Genomic DNA, 22704 nt, shown 5'->3' on the forward strand with positions numbered 1-22704 from the left:
AATCACCTGGGGTTCCCTGTGGGAGAAATATGGCACATAAAACAAATAAATGAACAAACATCAACATATACACATTTTTATACACACATCCTATGTCTATGACATATATGATGTTCTAATATTTATTTACTTGCTTCTATGCAATGGTAGAAATTGTAGAGGAGACTACAAAAAACCCAAGAAACTACTGGTTCTGTCAGTGTTTCACTGCACATTATAATCTCTTTGAAAGAAATACTTTCCATCCTGAGGCACATTACCATGAGTGATCTTAATACATGCTGGCAACATACAGTTATGGAGTCTGGAGTGATCCATTATTTTTACAATGGGAATCCTGTCCCCCAGCTATTGATTCAAAAAATACAGCATATGTTCCATGAGTCACATAAAATGACTGTTCTGTTTCTATGGTGTTTTGATTCATATCTGAGGAAATAAAGTCTCCATTTTGCCCAGCTGCAGAGAAAAACACACTGTTGCAGCACAGTAGTAAAATGATGGCAGCCAAACAAATGGCTTAGAAGCCACCAAAGAAATACAATTAATTCTAGATCTGTGGTCACCTCAAATATTGGATTGGATTTGCAACCAATCTCATTATATGGTGGTTCTGCCATAGGACTAGAAAATATGTGTGCCAATTCTAAACGTAGCTGCTTTAAAAATGTGAAATGTATGTAAACTGGAGTTAACAGTGTGCTAAGTAAGCTCCATTTCTGGCTGAAATTCAGTTTTGATAACAACTACATTCAGACTAGACTACTGCAATGTGCTATACATGGACTGCCTTTATATATTATAGGAACTATCAAAGTGGTACAAAATACAACTAGTCAGATACCTGTGGGAGCTATGTGAGAAAAGCTTCACTTTTGAAGACTTACAACCAGCTTTCCTTCTCCTTTAACCATATTGGCCAGGAGGATGGAGGCTGCAGAGCAAAACATATGGAAAGCTCAGTCTGAACGGTCTGGCGATTAATTATTTGGAAAGATAATTATATCCAATTGAGTTGAGACAGGTTCAAAGCCTTTTGAGCAATCTCACATTTTTAGGTTACTAACAATGAAGGACTCTACAGGAGTGGACAGCTGGGCTGAAGGATGCTGAGACTGGAAGTTTAAAAAAAAAGTAACTCTTCCATCCCTCAGATTGGATTACTGTGACAAATGGTAAAATGATAGAACAGTAAAATGCTAAAATAATATATAAAATGTAGTTTTCATGTTGTATTCCCAATATACAGAACTGCCCATATTAGAGGTCATATCTTGAAAGGTGCTGAGGTCCATACCTCTGAAAACATCTCCATGTTTGCTAAATTTCAGTTCTTGGAAACTGCTCTATATCTTAATGAAGAATCTTTTAGGAATAGGGAGCTATAGAAATTTTAATATCTCAGAAGTAAATATTTCAACTACACCAAATGCAGCCTCTAATCTTTGCTCATAATGCCCTTCAGGCAAAATTATTCTGTCCAGTTATTTGGCTTGTCAACATACAGTTATGGAGTGATGCTTCCTTCATAGACACAAAAAGTGCCATTAATGGGCCTAGAAATGAACAATTTACAATATATTTCACTATTTTTTGCTAAACACACACAAACAATCCAATGCAAATGTGCATAACATAGAATTATTGTTAGCCAGTATAGAGGTCAAAAGGTTGTCAGTTTAATTGTTTTATATCCTGTATAGTTCTGTTGCATAGAATCTAACATCTGAATTCTGTTTCTAGAACCAGCCAAGGAATGGAGAGGGGGGGGAGTGTGTGTGTGTGTGTGTGTGTGTGTGTGTGTGTGTGTGTGTGTGTGTGTGTGTGTGTGTGTGTGTGTCTGTGTGTGTGTGTGTGTGTGTGTCCGTGCCAAGTCTTGGGATGCACTGCAGATACAACTAAGAGAGAAAAGCATAGACAAAAGCATGTACAGTGGTGCCTTGACTTATTAACTTAATCCATCCCAGAAGATGTTTGTAAGTCAAAACGTTCGTAAGTCAAATCAGCATTTCCCATAGGAATGCACTGAAACCTGATTAATCCATTCCAGCTGTTATTTGTTCTTATGTCGAGACACGTTTTCTAAGTCGAAACATTAGTTCCCATAGGAACTAATGCAAAACCGGTTAATCCATTCTCTACCACTAGGAGGAGAATTTTTCTTCTTTTAACCTAAAATGAACTTAGGTTAAAAAAGGGGCAGGAAAGGAGGAAGGGAGGGAACAATGGGGAAAAGAGGAAAGAAAAAAAGAAGGTAATCACTGGGGCAGACGACCCCTCAGACAAAGGTTTGAGCTTTTAAGCACAAAAAGAAAGAAGAGAGAGAGAGAAGACAATTGGGGGGGGGGGGAGACTTGAGTTTAAACTCCATTTTAGAGGCCAACAGCCAGATAGACCTTTGCAATCAGTTTTCTGATTTTAAAATCAACAGCCAGCACAGAAACATAACCCCCCCACCTAGCCACCTAGCCCAGCCCCAAGCTGCAAACCCTTGTACAGGCAGGTTCTCTGTTTTAAAAAAGAAAGTCAAAAATCCAAATAAAAAAATACAGACTGTACAGTACAGTACCAGGCAGTAGGCAGTCTGAAGTCTCTCTCCATATCCACACTCTCTAACCGCTGAGGCGAGCGAGGTAGCAGACAAGCAGTCTCTTTGCTGGCCAACGGTTAACTGAAAGTTCAAATTTCCCACCTTCCCCACCGTTTTTTTGTTCATAAGTTGAAGCTGCGTTCACAAGCCAAAGCAAAATTTTGCGAACGGAGCTGTTCGCAACTCAAAATGTTCATCGGTTAGGGCATTTGTAAGTCAAGGCACTATTGTAAATAAAGATTATTGCTCAAAATAATATGAATCATGGAAGCAGCCTCAATTACTGTGAGTAATTTTGGTTTCTAGCAATAAGGTCATGGATATCCACTGCTTCCTCCCAGCAGCACAGAATCTTTTGTGTCACACACCTTTCTATTTTATATGTCCACTTCACCATGAGAAATACACAAAGAAAGATCTGAAATTCCTCTTAGATTATAGGCAGTGCAAAAGAAAAGATTTAAATATGATTCCTCAGATAACTCCTTAGACATCAAGTGACATAACAGGCTGAGAAAAGCGTTTAAGTGATGCCTAGTATAAGTGAGGAACTGAAACTGTAAATTTCAAAATATATTTCACTGCATTATTTTTAATGTCATGATAAAATGACTGCAGTGAGTATTTAGTCTTGTGTTTTAAGACGGAACAATGCTAAAATTTCACAACACTGATTCTCACAAGTCATGAATCCCTATCATAATTCTATCAATATATGTTAAATCAGTGAAACCCAAGGGCTTAGTTAGGAATTATGTTTTTTGACAATGCTTTTTATTTCCCTATTTTGGTTTTTACCTGCGTGAAGTGGTCACCTCCAGTGATCCCAGCAGACCATCTGATTCCCACCTCACATGTCCAGAGGAGAGCAAGTCTCCTGGGCCCCTAGATGGCAGGGATGCACTGCTACAGGTGGAGGAAGGGACACCACTTAATGTGGGACAGCTGGAGCAGAGCACAATGACAGGAATAAAAGGGCCAGAGTTGCAAGGCTCAAGGACTGTTGTCAACGACAACAGAGGAAGAAGAGATGAGGGAGGAGGCAGCCAAGCACTGTGACCCTATATTCTGTACCTTCACAGAGGTGCAAACATGGATAGAGGGCAAAGAGAGACACTTCCTCTTGCCCAGCCCATTTGGCCATGGAAGGGATCAGGGAACTGAGGCTCCGGCAATGCTCCTCCAGCTGATTCAGCATACACACCCCAGTCTTGGTGTCCTTTCCACCTGACAGGAGCTGTAGTGGCTACCCTAACCCAGCTTTAGCACTGGAGATGTAAGCAGCAGCAAGTGTGGCACATGAGGCTCTGGGAAGAGCCAACACCATGGAGTCCATTCCCCATTACCAGCCCTTACCAATCCTCCCTAAAATAAATGTGCCCCAGATTGGGATTCACATTTCTCAAATGTCCTCTTTCGATCTAGACTTTCGGGAACCCAGTCAAACTGACTATGCCCAAGGGGTTGGTGCCAGAAACTCAACCTCTTAAGAATATGAGGAAAAGGGCAATAGGGATGACTCTGTGCCTTTAATAAAAGCTGACCAAACCAGGCTGGAACCCATGGAATTTTTGCCAGGGGATTCAGCTGCTGTCCCCCTGGAGGGGGCAGCTGGCAGGACTTACAAGCTGAAATAAATAATAGTTGTCCAATGTGATTTTCTATGAACTGCTTTTCCGCCTAAGCGGAAGGAGCTGAATAACAATTTTGAAGGATGCTTCTGGGAAAAAACTATGTTGAGGCAGGAGATGGTAAGTGTATTGAACATGTATAAGGCCATCTAGATTCCAACTTTAAGACCATTGTTAACATGCCCATCTGTTTTGCACTGCATAAGCACAAGACTGACTGCTTGATACATATATGTAAGGAAATTGGGTCCACAATGATGCCTTTAAAAGCTAATTTTTAATACATGGTTTCTTCAGAAAGAAATTGTAGACACCGTATAATATGTAAGGAATTATATATTCAAGGGAAATAAATTATTCAGACCAACCATATAAGCAAGATATTCTGTACTGTAGGGAAGAAGTTGAGGTTGACTACATTCCAGGTTTCTAAACATTTGAAGCTGCCTATGAATTACTGAGATAGTGAGTATCTAAAAAGACTCAGCTTGAGGTACTTCGAGCTTAGCTGTGCAATATAATTGCAAAGTTAATAAAAAAGGAATCATCACAGCAAGAACTAAATCAGGCAAACACAACTGCTGAGCTTGTTCTTGAATATTATTAACTCAAAAGCCTGTCGTGACTGTGATGTGGTATATTTGACATAGAAAAAAAATTTGAGGCATGGAATTACTTTTAAGAGGACTAGTTAAGGCAGTAGTACACGGCGAGAAATTTTTTGAAATAACCACAAAACAAGCATTTAGCATTGTGCAAAATAATTTAACTGCAAACAACCTCTTATTCATTCAGAATACTATGTCTGAAAACCAACTATAAAATCAGGAAAACAGCCATTTGTTACTATCAAATTAGCATTATTTTCAAGAATGAGAATTCATTCTCAAGAATGAAAATAATGAAGCCAGAGTGAGGCTGTCACAGATGATACTAAGCAGTGCAGTCTGAGACAAGATACAGTGGTGCCTTGCATTACGATGTTAATTCGTTCCAGCGAAATCGCTGTAGAACGAAAACATCGTAAAGCGATTTTTAAAAGCCCATAGAAACGCATTAAAACCCGATTAATGCATTCCTATGGGCTTGAAACTCACAGTCCAGCGAAGATCCTCCATAGGGCAGCCATTTTCGCTGCCCGTGCAGTGAGGAATCTGTCCCATAAAACAGCGGGTGGCCATTTTTCTAACCCAGTGGCCATTTTGAAACCGCCTATCAGCTGTGCGAAAATCTTCGTTTTGCAATAATTGGTTAGTGAAGCAGGAACCAATCATCGCAAAGCAAAAAAAAAAAAACCCATAGGAAACATTGTTTTGCGATTGCAAAAACTTCTTTATGCAATTTCTTCGTTAAACGAAGCACTCGTCTTGTGAGGCACCACTGTATAAGTATGCTCATAAAGTCACTGAAGAGCTTGGGGCCTGCGTATTAGAAGTAGTGCCTCTCCCTCTACAATAAACCTGCCAGATGACTAAGATCAGCTGGGGAGGTCCTCTTTTGCGTCCCACCACTGGGAACAGTTAAGTGGAGACACAGGATAAGGCTTTTTTCTGCCATAGCACCCCAACTGTGAAATACTTTGCTCTTGGAGGCTTGGTTGGCACTGATCTTGGCTTCATTTTGATATGCCAAGTCAAGGTGTACTTATTTATTAGAGCATTTGGGGGTTGAGAATTGTGGCCTGCATAGGTTTTAGTGCAATGTTGTTAAATTTTTCAATGTTTTAATTTTGTGCTGTTTGATTTTGAACTGTTTTAATTATTGTGATGCTTGCCCCACGTCACTCCTGTCACTCATATTCAGGATCTCATTTATTATTGTATTGTATTATTATTATTTACATGAGCCTATGAGAGGAGTGGAGGGGTGGAGTCAGCAGAGATAAGAAGGTTTGGCAGAAGAGATGAAGGGAGAGATATAGAATTTGCAGAGAGAGAGAGATAGATAGTCAGGGAGATAGTGAGAACAGATACTAATAGATATAAGCTGGTCCAGATAAATAGATAGAGCAGGTGGTGATTGGTTGTGTGGCAAGATATATGACATTTTAATGATTTGATTGTATGCATTGAATAAAGAACATCTGTGATTCTGATTAAATTTAATACACTTCAATAAATAAGTGTATTTGTTGTATTGTAATGTCAATCTGTAACATGCCTTCTCTTTAAGGGTTAACATCGAAAGAACCTCATGTGTTTCCTGTGACTAATTAGGCTTATAAAACCTAGTCTCCTTTACCCTCTTTCACACCCTCTATCTTGATGGTGCGAAGCTACAGAGCAAGGCAGAAGCTTTTGTGTTTGCCTGTTTGTCGGCGTTACCCAAACTGCCGTTGCTTACTCTGTTCAACTTCTTTGGTATGTAATATAGTTTTAGTGCTTTGTTTATTTTCTTAGGGACTCCCGTTTACCCTTCCCTAAGAGATCTAGATAAAATATATATGAACCACTTATCTCAGTGTCTCGCAGCCTCATTATTTTTACAACATGTTGCAACCAGACAAGTGTCTGATTAAAGTTCTTTATATATTGTAGATAAAGGAAATCCACTGGTGGCAGTGAGGAAAAGAGAGAATGTCACAATTGGTATCTGCTGGTGGGATTACATAGCGTGAGCCCTTTGTTTGGGGAAACAAGCAGGGGCCACGTGGTAAACATCACAAGTGGTGTCCAGTGGCGGGATACAAAAAGATTCTAGTAAAGCCAAAGTTTAAAATGAATTTTTCTGAGTCAAGAGTGCCTTTTAGTCAGAGGTCTGTAGCAAAGAAAAGATTGTGGCAAATTTGCAGCATTACTCACATCACGTCATCCCCTTATCATTCCCAGACCAATGGTTTGGTCAAGAAATTTAATGGTATTCTAATGAGAATGATTCGAGCATATACAGCTGAGAATCCAAATAACTGGGACCATAAATTACAACCATTTTTATATGCCTATAGATCTGTACCCCAGGAAAGTACAGGATTTCACCCTTTTGAATTATTGTTTGGAAGGAAAGCTAGAGGACCCCTAGATCTACTCTGTCAAAACTGGGAGGAACGTAGAGAGGAGGATCCTGAGTCAGTTGTCCAATACATTGATGAACTAAGGAACTCCTTGCAACAGTCTCTGGAGATAGCAGCAGAGAACTTAAAGAGCAATTAGGGAAAGCAAAAACACTGATACGACAAGAGGGCCAGGGAAAAAGTATTTAATCCTGGAGATGAAGTGTTAATGCTGTGACCCATTAAAGGAAATAAATTCCAATTAGCTTGGATAGGTCCATTTAGAGTAGTCTCTAAAATGAGTGATATGAATTATGTGATTCTGTAGGAGGGAGAAGAAGGCAGAAGGGTTGTGCACGTAAATATGATTAAGCCATATTATAGGAAGGAAAATTTTGTTTGGTATGCCATCAAAGAAACGGCCAATGAAAAACCTGAATTACAGTATTGGGAAGGAAGGAATTGCATGACCCTTGCCATCAGTCACCCCTCCATGGCAAGCAAGGGATGACACCCCACAGACATCCCACAGAGTGGAGGGAAAACTCTGGATCATGTGTAACTATTGTAGACATTATTTGTATTAGTTATTTTCACCCTTGTCCCAGTTCAATAAACCCCATTTGTTACTAGCATTTTTGTCTCCAAGCATGGAACTTATAAAAGAAGACTACAAGGTGGGACAAATTGGTGCAGCTGGGGGCATTCACAACAATTCAAAAACAGCTTGTGCTTACCTAAGAACAGTTTCTTGAAATTATGCATTAAAATGCAGAAGTTAGTCTTTAAGGTGCCACAATGTCTTTTTTTTGCTATTGTTTTGTGTTTCTTGCCGAAATGCCCATTTATATTGTTCTTTCTGGCTTACAACTGTGAATATAATTATTATTTTTATGTAAGGACATTAATTCATTGGAGACTATGCTGCCTATGAATTTTGAACCACCTTCTACTGTGCATTAGAAGTATGTGCATATCAAGGAAACAATGGTGTGAAAGAATAACCAGCACTATTTTCTGGCATACTTTTATCTGTGTTACATTAAAAATAACCCAACTGCAAAGGAGCCCATCTGAATAGAAATCACAAATTAGTACTTTACAGTCCCAACGTGACAATTGTACTGCTTTGCTAAACAATTCCTGTCAAAGCAACACTTTAAAAAAACAAAAAACCCTAGTCTTTGCAATACATGCATTTATGGCTGATACATACAGAAACTGAAACCTGAAAATGAAAGCTTGTTGCCATGACACTATTGTTGCCATAGAAATTTTTAAAGGGGAAAGTTAAAGTACTCCACAGTGAATTTTTTTCGTCCCCACAAATATTTCTATGCTCAATTACTTTACTACAGAAATGAACATTTTATTTCTTCTGTGACTACAGGACACTTTCCCAGTTTGATGCCACTTAACCACTTAGCTTGATCTTAGTAATTCAGTTTCATCCCAAATTCATGGACCACTCATTATCTTCTTTAGAATGATTTCAGTCAATACTGCTTTCTAAGATGTCATAGGTTCTATCTGTTCTTCCCATACAAAGCCAGATCACCATGTCAATACAAACTACATTTCAATTTGAACCAAAGCTAAGAAAATAAAAAACAAATCAAATCAAAATAAAATCTGTTTGGAAATATTTTTCACACTCACATGCCTTCAAATACATGAATGCTGTTTTCGTAATAGAAGAGTATCAATTTTATGCACTGATATATATTATAACTGCTAAAATCCTGTTGCATAGTTACACAAATGACACACCTTTTAAACACAATTTGCTGTAAGTTAAGAAATCTCCACAGGTAGCATCAGTTGCACATTGAGTTACACAATTCAGTATACAACAGACAATGTATATGGAGTTCTCTTCACTTAGAGCAATCGACTTCCGAAAGCTTCTCTGTTTCTGTAACTGCAACAGTTTAGCCAATAAATATTTCATTTTCAAAATGCAGAAATCCTTGTCTCTGTTAAATTTCCCAAATGTTCCAGGATTCAATGTGTCAGCTTTTATGGACAGGCACTCAAGAAACATGGTGATGTAAAAAGCTGCACACTAGCTGTCCATACAGCAGAGCAACACTCTGTGTTCCATCTGGAAATTATGTGGGCAAAAAGTTTCTAAACAAAGAAACCCAGCAATCTGCATTGAGGAAATAATTTTTAAAACAGAGCTGGCAAGAGACAGCTCAACTGATGTGTGAAGAGGACTCAGACTTAGGTCACTGTACAATATAGGGTGAGAATATCATTTAAAGGCACAGGGCAGGTTGGTCATCTAGTACACTGGTTCTTAACCTTTGTTACTCAGATGTTTTTGGACTGCAACTCCCAGAAGCCTTCACCATCAGCTCTGCTGGCTGAGGTTTCTGGGAGTTGCAGTTCAAAAACACCTGAGTAACAAAGGTTAAGAACCACTGAATTCTAGTACATTCTCATTTGGGTAGGTCCTCGGCCAGGGGGCTGCCGCATATCCCTAGCATCAATACTGTATTAGATAGTATCCATATCAGAAAGGATTAGTAAGTGTTTCAGTGTGAAGAGCATCATGTTTTATTGTGAATTAATTAATTTTTGATTGCCATATCATGATTAATTTATTTGGTATTCATTGTACAGGAAGAATGCATTCATCATTAATATGCTTGTAATATGCAATCCCATTATAATCCAGTGCTGATTAGTATCTGAGTAGCAAGAGAACACACTGTTTCATGATAAATATTCCCTGGTGTTTTTTTTTCCTGCCAGAAGAGTAGAGAGGAGGGAAAACATTATTTTTAAAAAATCGCACCCTCAAACCTTATTTGATAGTTGTAGAAGGTTGTTCCTCAAAGTTATGTTAATTTTGGATTACATATACAGTATAAACTAAGATGCATCTTCAGATAGCAGTCCTGCATATATTATTTTGTAAAGTATACTTATATATCATTGGATTTCTATGAGGCAAATTAATTTAGATTTGCAATGATACAGCTGGGTGAAACCTTCACACTGTTATCAGGTGAATGATCTGTACCTTTCTGGTAACAAGAACAAAGTTAAATATCTGAGGAAAATTTAGGCCAGTAAATTTTTGCAACACTATTAAAACTCTGTTAACAAGTCAAAGGGCAAATAACTGGATGTTTTTATATTAGTCTGGAACATGCAAGAAAGCTACAGGTTCAGAGAACAGAATTTGCCCAACTTTTTGGACATAATGTAATTAGGTTGCCAACAACAAGAATTTCTAATTCATACAATAATAGGAATGTCAAAGCCCAAAAAAGATGAAAAAATAGTTTTGGCATTCAATGCCAGTTTGACATTCAAGTCTGTTTCTCCTTTTCATCTACTGTAATTCCCGGAAAATGGTTTCAGACCTAAATGAGTGTCTGGGCTCAGTAAGGACTGGTTGTGGGCTAACAATTAAACCTTAACCTAGAGAAGACAGAGGTGCTTCTGGTCAGTTGAAAAAAACAGATCAGGGAAGGGGAATTCAATCTATGCTAGATAGGGTTACATTCCTTCTAGAAACTCATGTTCGCAGGTTGGATATGCTCTATGGTTCATCACCGAGCCTGGCAAGGGTGCAATGGCCAGGGGTGCACAGTAGAGATGAGCACAAACCTTGGTTTGAAGGTTCATGCCACTTTGTAGGTGCGGCACCACATATGCTGCATGTTCCCTTCCTCCATCCACTGGCTTGCTTCTCCACTCCTCAGTTGCCACACACTATTCAAAGGGGCAGCTGCTGAAGGAGGTGGAAGAAGGAAGATGTTCCTGGCCAGACTGGACAAATGGCCAAAGAGTAGGGGAAGAGCAGTGTGCACTAGCAAGTGAGTGGAAAAGCAAGCTGGGGGTAGGGGAAGGGAACCTACGGCACCTGTGGTGCCGTGCTGATGAACTGGCACGAACCCCAAACCAAGGTTCATGCTCATCTCTTGTGCACAGTTAAAACTAGTGTGCCACCAGCTACCAGTGCATTCCCAGTGACTGGCACACAGTGAAACTTATAAGGCCTGCACAATCAGTCATATGTTTCTATGAATAAAAGTGCTGGTTTTAACCTCAAGGTCCTGAATGACTTGAGCACAGGCTTTTTGAGAGAGAATATTTCTCCGTATCTGCCTACCTGGGTTTTAAAATCTCTTAACTTGTAAAATATTGTTGAGAAATAGGCAGGCTTTTAATCTGTAAGTTATTGTTGAGGAAGAGATTTTAAGGGACACCTTACCTTTATATTTTTAAAATGTTTTAAAAATTCTTTTTAAAGGAATTTATTTAGCACCTTTTAATAATTAATAGCCATAATCATGTTCTTTGGGGTGCAGTATAACATTACACTTGCATAAATGTGTCAAGGTTTCAACTTCAACGACTACTACACAACTCAATTGCACAATCAGTTATATGTTTCCTGTTTGACCAAGTGCACAATGCACTGCTTCATAAAGAACACTTCTACCCTATTGTGATAGTAGCTACCAGAGGTGTAACATCAAGTTAGCCCCACATAGTGAGTCAACAAGTCTCCTGAATCTTTCTGCTGAGAGAAATTAGATAAAAAATTAATAATTAATACAAAACCAACAATAAGTCATGTGGCAACTTGAAGACGTAAGTTATATTTGCCATAATCTTTTCCTAGATATTAGCAAATTTCTTCACATTGAATGATTTTGCGGCAACACATATTCCACCTGGAAATTTCTGCATATAAAATGCAAGTAAGATTCACTTAATCATACGATCCTTCTCTATAGCTGATTCATTGACTATGGGGACACTGGTTAATGCAGCAACAACATGACATAATGGAACTGCATTTATTTATGTGGGCATTTATAGTCCAAATACATGGTATCTCTATGATAAAACCAAACGTGGTTAAGGTTAGAAGTAAAAATAAAAATAAAAATTCCTCTATTTGGGTACCATTAAATTGATTTCTAGAGCTATAAATCAGTTTTGAGCAAGGATTTCAACAGCTGTCTCTAACACTGAAAGTAGGAAGAGATGTTATCTGCCATCAATTCTCATGGGAATCAATTATTCAACACTTCCTGCCAGGTTTTGTTTATTTTCAGAATCATTAGTGAAGTAGGTCTTTTTTTTTTTCAGATCAAAAGGCAGTTCCACACAGCAAAAGGCTTCAACACAACCCTTTCCAAAGACAGCTTACAGGGCTTGCATCAAAGTGTGTTATATGAATCATCATTTCACCAGTACGCTACTGATAAAATTTCCATCATTGTCGCAGCTCTGGCAATTACCAATGCGATTACAGAAATTGTGTAAGCATGAATGTGTGCCCAAGGAGAGTCAGAAAGAATTGTTTACACACAGACACAGGAGCACAGACTACTTCCCTTTCTTTAATTTCACATAAATTGGAAGGAAAATGATTCATCGCGGAAATTAATGAGAAAGAGAAATTGCACATCCAGTTCATATTATAATCTATTTAGCTGCCATGTGTCTAGTTTGCCAGGTCTGGCCTATTGTGCTCTTATTATCTATTTCTGATGGTAATGTTGACAAAGATATTTTATTTTCATATTTGCCACTGGAGTCCCCCAGACTTGAGTAAAAATCATAAGCCATCTTGGAACTCCTGACATACAGAAACTGTTTGAGTCTCTGGGTTGATAAAATGCAATCTTATTGGGAGAAAGATGGCCTATAAATAAATAAAAACAAACAAATCTGAGGCTTAATGGGATTTAAGACTCAATATTCTAAGTAAAATTGCAAATAGATCATAGCACCCCCATTGATTTCAATATAGTATATGTGCATGTGCCTGGTTAGATGACTGCAGTCTTTGTATTTTCCAGTTCAACAGTATGTTAAAGAGAGAGTTAAAAAAAATTAAAACAAAACATCTTCATCAAGATACCTTGCACAGGGAGGTATTTTAAGTGAACCAAGGCCCTGGGAATGCTCCTGACATCTCTATGGTAACTTGCAAAATGATTTCTCACTTTTCCATCACAAACTACATCTTCAATTAAAAACACATCAGTGAGATTATAATCACCCAGTCTAATATCAGTAGTAGATAGTATCATCAAGTTAAATTGGCAGTGCATGTCTCTCTAAATTACACTTCACAGGTACCACTATCTGTTGTCTGCTCTGTATAAACTAATTAGCTGCTTTCCACTTAATTAACATAGAGCCTGACATGTGAGTTGCTTTACTTCTTACAAACTACTTTTCAGATGTATTCCCCCATAGCACAAATTGAGATTCCACTTTCAAAGGATGTAACTTCCACTTTCATTTCTTGCTATATTTTGAAGTTTGTATCTCATCTGTTTTCTATAATATAACTGCAATAATATTGCCTTCAAGTTAGGTGCAATTATTCATTCTGGAAACAGCAGTAATTGAGCAAACACAAGCTGCTACCAGAGGCATTCTTTCTATTATTTATTGAAAAATATCTATAATTTAATGAGAAATATTTCAAAAGCAACATTTTTATCCTTTCATGTGAAATTAATTTGCAGTGTTATACTGTGCAATGAAAATATAGGAAATCGTCAAAAAGAAACAAGACTTAATGCAGAACCATTTCCTCAAAGTTTCATATACTGAACAAAATCCAAGTATAAACATATGTTTTCTTTTCAGCAAGTTTAACTTTTAAAAATTGTTTTACATAATTTTATATTGTCTTGAGTGACATAACAATGACAAGGTGGGGGTGGGCAGTCATTGTGAAACCAATGAAAGAAACTGTAGAAGTTTCTCAAATGAGAAACTGGTTGATATTATTAGTTTTATTATCTATACCTCTGGCATTCAGAATGCTGCCTTAAAAGATGGTGAAACTAAAACTGACAAAATAACAAGAAAATTAACACACTGGTTGTAAAACATTATAATTCAGAAATAAATCAGGTCAAAGGGACTGATGCTTAAACAATTAAATTTAGGATTCCAGCTGAGTGATTTATTAGATTGTTGAGTCAAAGGACTGCAGCCCTCTTCATCATGCCTCTGGCTAATATTCTTTAGGATTATATCTGTAAATATTCATTGTCAATTATAGTTAGGACTGTAAGCTCGGGCCAAGATCCAGTGGACTATTTCATTGCTCAGTGCCAGCAGAACTGAGACTTTCTTTCCATCTTGTTTCCTTCCTCTGCAACAAGAAAAAACTTCTTGGCCCTAGCAGAAATAACTAAAATGAGATTAAGATGTTTCTTATTGGAAAGGAAGGGAAAGATCCAATCTCATTATTGTCATATCAAGGAAGTTAATTTTGTACAATGGACAATATGGTTCTATGCCCATTTACCAGACAATATAGGAACTCTTTGGGACTTTTGGGTGCTTTTTGTAGATCTGTACTATTGGGCACGTACATTCATGTGCATTTTCTTGTTTTAAATCAATGCAACATATCTAGCTAGGTCTGTATTATTATCTTCATATTGCAGATGGGGTGGGTGGTGCACATAGTCGAGCTCAAAGAATGGTGGATTGTCAAAGAATACTCAGTGAAGTGAGGTGGACTTTTCTATTGGGATGAGTCAGGGATGCTGGGCAGGAAGGAAACCTGGCAGCTAAATGAGAGTATGCAACAAGATTTTGGAAGTAGGAGCAAAACCAAAAACCAAAAAGCACAATAACTTTAGTGAGAATATTTAAAGAGCTGGCGTTTTCAAAGAAGAAGGGCTGGGCAGAAGAAGGAAAAAGGAAGGAGAGACTAAGGAGGTCTGAAGAAAGACATGACACAAACAGAAGGAGAACTATGTGCAGGACAAGCAATAGAGAAAGTTTTGAGAAAACAAGATGATGATAAAAGGGAAGAAAGAGAGTGAGAAGACCACATTTTATAGATTGATTTAAACTACCAAATATTTATTTATTTATTTATTTATTTATTTATTTATTTATTTATTTAATTTATACCCCGCCTATCTGGCCCACCAGACCACTCTAGGCGGCTTCCAAATATAAAATCAAATAATAAAACATAGACAAATACATAATAATCAAACAAGAACAGCAGTAAAGATAAAAAGGAAAAGTAAGAAAAAAAATCAAGAGTTGGCTGGAGGGAAGGCCTGAATAAACAGCCATGTTTTTAATTGGGTTTTAAATACTTTAACGCATGCCTCTAACTGTAGCTTACAATACATTAGATTGGCTTGGAAATATGGCAACTATTTGTGGCAATTCTTGATGTGGCAGTGTTAACTAATAATAACTTCATTGACCACAAATAAGACTCAGACACTACAATTTTGTCCATATTTTCTTGGGAGTGCACTTTGTTGCATTTAGCAGACCCTTTCAGCTAAATTATGCATAGGATTCAGGTGACGTCTTTCCTTCTATTAAGAGCAACACCATATAATTTCTCTGTTTACCTTTAAGAAAATAGCTTTAAACAGTGGCGAAATACAACATATGATCTAACCACCATAATTTCCAAATCTAACCAGTTTTTCTATATCAAAGCTCAAGGTAGCTAATATACAGGGAAACATGGATATTTCATTTGGAAGAAGACAATTTTCTTAATCAGAATCCATAAAAAGCTTCAAAACTGAACTGCATGAAAACAACCTCTACAAGAGCCTCATTATATCAGGTGAAGGGCTGCTCTAATTTCAAGGCTGCAGCCAGACAAATTCTGGATATAAATGGGCTCCTGTTTTATGCATGAAGATGCTATTCTGGGAATAAACCTTTCCTTAACATAAGAAAACCCCTTCAGCAGTACAATAGTCGCAAAGCAAGGCAACAATTTCTGGAACTATAATGACTACTTAGCACTCCTGGGAGTGCATGAAGCACGGGGACATTTATAAAACCTTTCATAAAATGTGTATCTTTTGACCTAAATTCACCCAGAAGAACTGATTCTATTAATACGTATAAGTGAAGGTACAAGGCTGTATTCTCTCTCTCTCTCTCTCTCTCTCTCTCTCTTTTAAATAGTTCCTTAGAATTTTAGGTAGAAACGTAAGGTAATCCACTGGTTCAGGAAATGAGAAAACCTTTAAAAAAAGATCCCTACTACATATTTTCTTCTGTCAGGATGAGGCAGATATTCAGCTAACCTCTAACACTGTGAGAGAACTGCAAAAAGCTTTGGTCTGAAAACAATACAATGGGGGCAAAAGGTAATGGTTGGAAGAATCCTACAGATGTAGACAAAAAGTTCAAACTAGATTTCTATTTAGAAGAAAGATTTTTGAAGTGTCAATACTCTGTCCTAATGGCTATCACTTTCTCCTCCCCCCCCCCACTTTCACAAAATTGTGAGGAAAACGTGGGTGAAGGATAGGAGGCATAAAATCAAAGATTGTTTCTAAGATATTCTGCATTGCTGGCATTACATATGGATGTGCAGTTCTTTTGTATTATTGTGTTTAAGGAATTGTTACAGAAGCCTGCTCAGCCTCTTAAATAAAGGGAAAGACTGGAGTGAAAACTGCACAATGTCAAGACAGCAAAAACCACATTAACTAAATATCAATGTCAAGATGGCAAAACCACAATAACTAAACCCTTCTAACTCTTCTTCCAATTTTAGATGGAGTTGATAAAAAATTGGGGGGGGGGAGAAGAAAGATGACAAGGCTCTTAATCCCTCCCCCCCCAATACACACCAGTCACTTTTCTCTTGGACAGCTGTATATCTCTGTGTTTTTAGTATTGCTTTTATTTACCATTTCTTAAGAGTGTTATTTATTTGTTCCTCTCTAATATTTGCATACTTATTATTTTTGGCATTAAAAATTGTCTTCTAATGATATGTCATCTTTTCATACTTATTTTTTAGCTCTAAATATTATATTCTAATGATGTCAGCCTTTTGTCCTTTTTAAGGAGAAACATGGGGTGAAAATATATTAAATAAATAAATAATACACAGTCCCCAGTTTGTAGGGTTGTGAAAAGACAGATTTATAATTGAATCTGTCCTCAATACATGTCCAGCTTAAAGGTAAAGCAAAAGAAAACAGACCTCAGAGGTCACCATCCAGGCCCACTATTTGAACACCAGAATCAGTCCAAGCTGTTCCATGCTTCCTAGTCTCACTCACAATCTTGCATTTCTATTGGACGAACAGTAGGATGACACACACAGGCAAAGACAACATCATGGTCTGTTCCAGATGGATTGATGCTTCTCCTCCACATGACCAAGTGACACCAACGGTCTCACTTAATTTCCAGTTTTTTGAATATGTGATTTCTGCTTCACCTGTCATATTTTATAAGTGTCGTAAACTCTTTCGAGTACTCGGATATAAAACCACTATAAATAATAAATGCAAATGATATTAACTTCCAAATTAGAACGTAGTCATAGAAATAACACATGTGAATTCCAAGTAAATTGTATGCAAATTTCTGCTACTGTGTTTTCCCGAAAATAAGACAGGGACTTATATTAATTTTTGCTCCGAAAAGTGCATTAGGGCTTATTTTCAGGGGATTTTTTCATGTACAACAATCTACATTTATTCAAATACAGTCATATCATCTTCTTTTGGTTGCTGCACAATGGTGGAGGTTGGGGTTTCACTTAACTGGGGATTATTTTTGGGGTGAGGATTATTATGAGCATCCTGAAAAAATCATAGTAGGGCTTATTTTCAGGTTAGGTCTTATTTTTGGGGAAATGGTATCTTTTTCTCATGTTTGGGAGCAACATACAACTGGGCACTCTACTCCTACATCTCCTATTCAGCTGCTACGTAGTTAACCTTTGTGTATGACTCTCTCAATATAATCCTTTGGGAAGGAAAAAAAAAAGAGGAGAGAAGTTGCAGACAGAAACACCAACAAGGGGAAGGGAATGGGTAAGCATCTCTACCTCATTGTCACTCCAAATCACTTATCTCAAGCTGTTATAACAGAAAAAAGACTTTTTAAATGTGTCTGCACTTCCCAGTTTTGTTCACTTCAGCAACAGATTATTATAGCACCACTAGAATTCAAGAAACCAATATAGCTTAAGACTAAACTCTTATAAGAACAAATATTTGCCTTTCAGATGATATTGGCAATAGAAGGTGGTTTTAAATTGTTTTCCACTATGACAGTGATAGAAAGACGGGTGTAACAAGTTATTTTAATTTAAATGTCCTTGACACACAAGTCACCAACCTGTATACTAACTTTCATGCAACATTCTAAAACAGACGGTCCACAAACAGAACAGGGAGAAACCATTAACAGATGGGTTAAATAAATATTGCCACCTATTAACCTTATGATGTTTCATGACAAAATAAATATGTTCTGTGAAAATTGTCTATCCCCTTTGGTTTTTGTTTGTTTGTTTGTTTGTTTTGTTTTTTAATATAACCCAGAAGTTTTCACTCAGGATGGAAGCTGTTACTTGAGAACCTGATATACTTTTAGGTTACCATCTCAAATAATTATAATTACCAAGTGCACACTTGCATTGCAAGTTTTTGAAAGAGATCAACAGATAACTAAACTGATCTATGGGTTTAATGTATAATGATTACATTGCTAAAATAACAGGATAAATCTATGCCAATTTCAAAATTACATCTAATACTACAAACCTAGATGGCAATGTCACATGTAATTATAGAGACAAGCCCACAAGGGTAATTAACACAGCTGAGATTTCACATCACCAGAAGTATTAAAGCTAAAAGTAAAGTTCATTACTTTCATTCCCTTAATATGGGCATATATCTATTCTGGCCCCATGGGGACCCATGATGTATTCAAATTAGACAATAAAATGTAGCACATAATTACACAACTCCTTTGAGTAACTATTAGATATTTTGTGGGGCAAAACACTCCAGAAAGCATTGTAAAGATGGGAATCACTTCAAAGTTTTATGCTACTGTCAACTCAGACAAATAATTCATCCATAGACATGCTCATAAACATTGCATTTATAATGCAAAGACAATATAATCACATCAGCAGTCAAACAAAATCTATAAATGTATTATATTCTCCCTTCTGTCTCTCCCATGTCTGAAATAAATTAATATTTGAAATGCTAAGGATATACCAGAGTTTGGAATGTTATTTTGACAAAATAATGCTTTAACATTAGTTGTTTGGCACAGTAAATCACACTAGAGTAAGCCCAAATAATCAGTGTGGATTTGATGAGCCAATTCCTCCTTAAATTCCACTGATTCGAATAGGCCTAATATGGGTGTGACAAAATACACTAAGGAACAGGATTTCAGCCAATACTTGTTACTTTACTAGCTATTCTGAGACACTGAACTCCTGCTACAGGGACAAGTGTACTGTATTGCCTGTGCATATTCTTGGATTAACCTCAGTTACTAGAGCCCCACACAGGCTCAATAGCAAATAGTTTTGGATGATATGCAGCTAAGACTTTTCCAGTACAGCCGGACTAGAGTTATCTATAAATTGGTAAGCTCAAGATTAAACTACTGTCATGAGCTTATTGGAGCTGGGAAGGCCTGGGGCTTTGGTTTGGAGGCTGCAGCTAAGGTAAATTATGGCAACTATGCTGATTAGTAGAACTCCTATCATGACATATATAACTTCTGTGCTGAAATGTCTGCACTGGCTACTGAGCCATGTTCCACGGGTTACTCTTGGCTGACAAGACCTTAATCAGTTCAGGACCAGTTCATCTGTGATACCACTTTCTTCCATATAGACTACACAGGAACTTAGAATGTTAGGTCTTTTAATTTAATTAAAGTGAAATATTAGAAATTGGAATACATATTGCTGATATGTTAATGTTTAAAATTGAAATTATTAAACTTATTAAGTGAATGTTAATGACATTATGAATATGGTTCTCCTTTTGTACCTACAAAAGTATTAATTTGGATTAGGGTCCCACATGCCTAATTGCTGCTTACCTCTCTCCATCAGAAAGGAATAGTTCCATACAGCCATTTCATCATTATGCTGATTTCATTTCTTGTTTCATTCATTTCATTTCTTGTTGCATCTGAGAGGGCCAACAATAACTGAAATGTATGTAGCAGCTTAGCTGCCTATGTTTGCCAGCTCACTTGTGGGCCTGTGTAGCCTCTGCACAAGCCTCTCCTTGCACCGCTAGAGGCTTTGCTTTTTTTGTTTTTGTTTTTGCTTTTTCGTGTTCATTAATCATTGTATTTTATATTTTTTTTCCAAACAGGCAAAATTTTTCAGCCACCCACAAGATAGCCATTTCAACAATGCCTGCATGGCTTCAGCAGTATCTTGGACCTTTTTACGAGCTACATAAACCTTTAGAGGAGTTACTATGCTAGTTCGGGTTTTTCACTTAAAATCACCGTATTCTTTTCAATATTGTCAATGAGATACTATGAGAGACTAAAGGTACTGTAGTATGTTTTCCCCTGCTTGTTGGACAATCCTGTTGGGCAGGTTTAGGTCCAACAGAATTGCTGCTATTATCTCAGTAGCTACCTGTGATGGCACAGCAAGGCTCTGAACCAGCTTCCAATCAGATTTACATTTTCAGTCAAAACTTCAAGTAGTGTTATGCGAAAAGATTGTAGCTGAAAGTAGTCAATTGGCCCTTCATAAAGCAGTGGTTCCCAACATTGGGATCCCTTGGTAACATCTTGAATCGTAACGCCTACACCTGAAATGCCATAGGTTCTTGACAGCTGTAATTTCAGACAAAAAAACATAAAACAATACCTATAGAAAATAAAGAAGACAAAAACGTTTTGGCACTTCAAAGAGTAACTGCTATATTTTAACATGAGCTATGTGATAACCAATCTTACGTCCGAGGAAGTGGAAGTGATTAATGAAAGCTCCTTAAAATATAGCCATTAGTCTGTAAAGTACCAACATGTTTTTGTATTCTTTATTTTTGTTTGTTTTACTTTTGTTTGGTTTCTTACAGGGATGTTGACAAGTCTTTGGAAGGCCAAGTCCTGCACCCCAACCCCCAAGTTTGAGTCTCTATCAAAAACAAGTTTTTCCCCTGGAAAAAGAGTAGGACTGGGTGGGTTATGAGTTACAAGTCAAGTCCAAGTCATTGAAAAAAACTCTGAACTGAGTCAGAGTGAAGTCACCAGTGAGACTTAAGTACGACTTGACAGCGAGTCCCGTAACTTAAGTCCCCATCCCTGGTTTCTTGTCTGATATATTTGCACAAACTACCACTTAGAAAACTTCACAGTTGTAATTAACTTTTATGGGTGTTCTTGTTCAAATGCCTTTATAGAGCCATGCCTGAATTATCTTCTATTAATTTAGTTTTGAAATGGAGGTATAGACCCATTTCCCTTTTCAGGAAGGGGAGAGTGTGAAGTGACATGTATCCTCTGCAGATAAAATGTCTAATCACTTTTAAAACAAACTTTTAATTTTAAATGTTATATTTTTGGAGTTTCTTTCCTGCATTGGTCCAGGAAAAAACCAACAACTTCAATTTAATATAATAATCTCTGTAGTGCAGTAAAACAGAGTAGGCAAAATCCTATCACATCAATTAACACTGTGGAAGCCAATCATCCGAACCCATCATTTCAGGTTCCAAGGCACCCTAGGGTCCTCTTTGGCCCTAAGGAAGCCTTTAGGAACTCTGGAACATGAGCAGGAGGGGGGCTTTAATAGAAAATATCACCACCAGATCACTGCTTCCAGTATTGGGACCACCGAGAGCAATACAGCTGCAACCTTTTGCTGTTAAAGCCCCTCTATTCTAAGGCTCTCAAAGGCTTGCCCAGAGCAAAAAGGAACCCTAAGGAGTCTCAAAACCTGAAGGAGGGGATGGCAATTTTCAATTAATTTAAATTAAATTTGACCAGTTCCAGATGATGACATGATCACCTTTTGCCAGCGTAAATTTATGCCAATAAGGTTTTGGTTATTGTCTTGCTAATTTTTTAAGCTTTGTCAAAATACAGTGGTGCCTCGCTTGACGACGATAATCCGTTCCGTTCAAATCACTGTTAAATGAAATTGTCATAAAGAGAAAATTTAAAAAACCCATTGAAACACATTGAAAACCGTTCAATGCGTTGCAGTGGTGAAATACCTCATTGTGCAGCGAAGATCCTCCATAGGGGGGCCATTTTCCTGTGCCTGTTAAGCGAGGAATCCGTCCTAAAAACAGAGGGGAGCCATTTTGCACAGCGGGCGGCCATTTTGCGACCCGCCAATCAGCTGTTTGGAAATCATCGTAATGTGAAGAATCGGTTCCTGAAGCAGGGAATCGATCGTCGTGGATCAAATTTTCCCCATAGGAACATCATTTTGCGATTGCAACAGCAATCGCAAAAAAACATCATAAAGCGGATTCGGCGTTTAATGAGGTAATCGTTAAGTGAGGCACTACTGTAAAAGCAAAAGCCCTATACACTTCTATCCTAAAATGATTGCTTGAGTTTCTGAATAATGAAATCAAAACACACTTTTTATGGTAGGTATCTGTTTCTGAGAGATTTGCTTTCAGTAGCATGCAAGTTCAATATGCTAGAGAATACCTCTTCAATTATTCATTAATGCA

The 22704-nt window shown here is 37.5% G+C and overlaps 1 protein-coding gene across 18 annotated transcripts in view; it reads right to left on the bottom strand.

Moving 5' to 3' along the window:
* The window catches only part of DMD (dystrophin), a 1295019-nt gene that overhangs the window by 252619 nt on the left and 1019696 nt on the right, over positions 1-22704 (bottom strand). The window lies entirely within an intron of this gene.

Source organism: Pogona vitticeps, chromosome 3 (assembly GCF_051106095.1).
Source record: "Pogona vitticeps strain Pit_001003342236 chromosome 3, PviZW2.1, whole genome shotgun sequence".
Taxonomy (NCBI): Eukaryota; Metazoa; Chordata; class Lepidosauria; order Squamata; family Agamidae; genus Pogona; species Pogona vitticeps.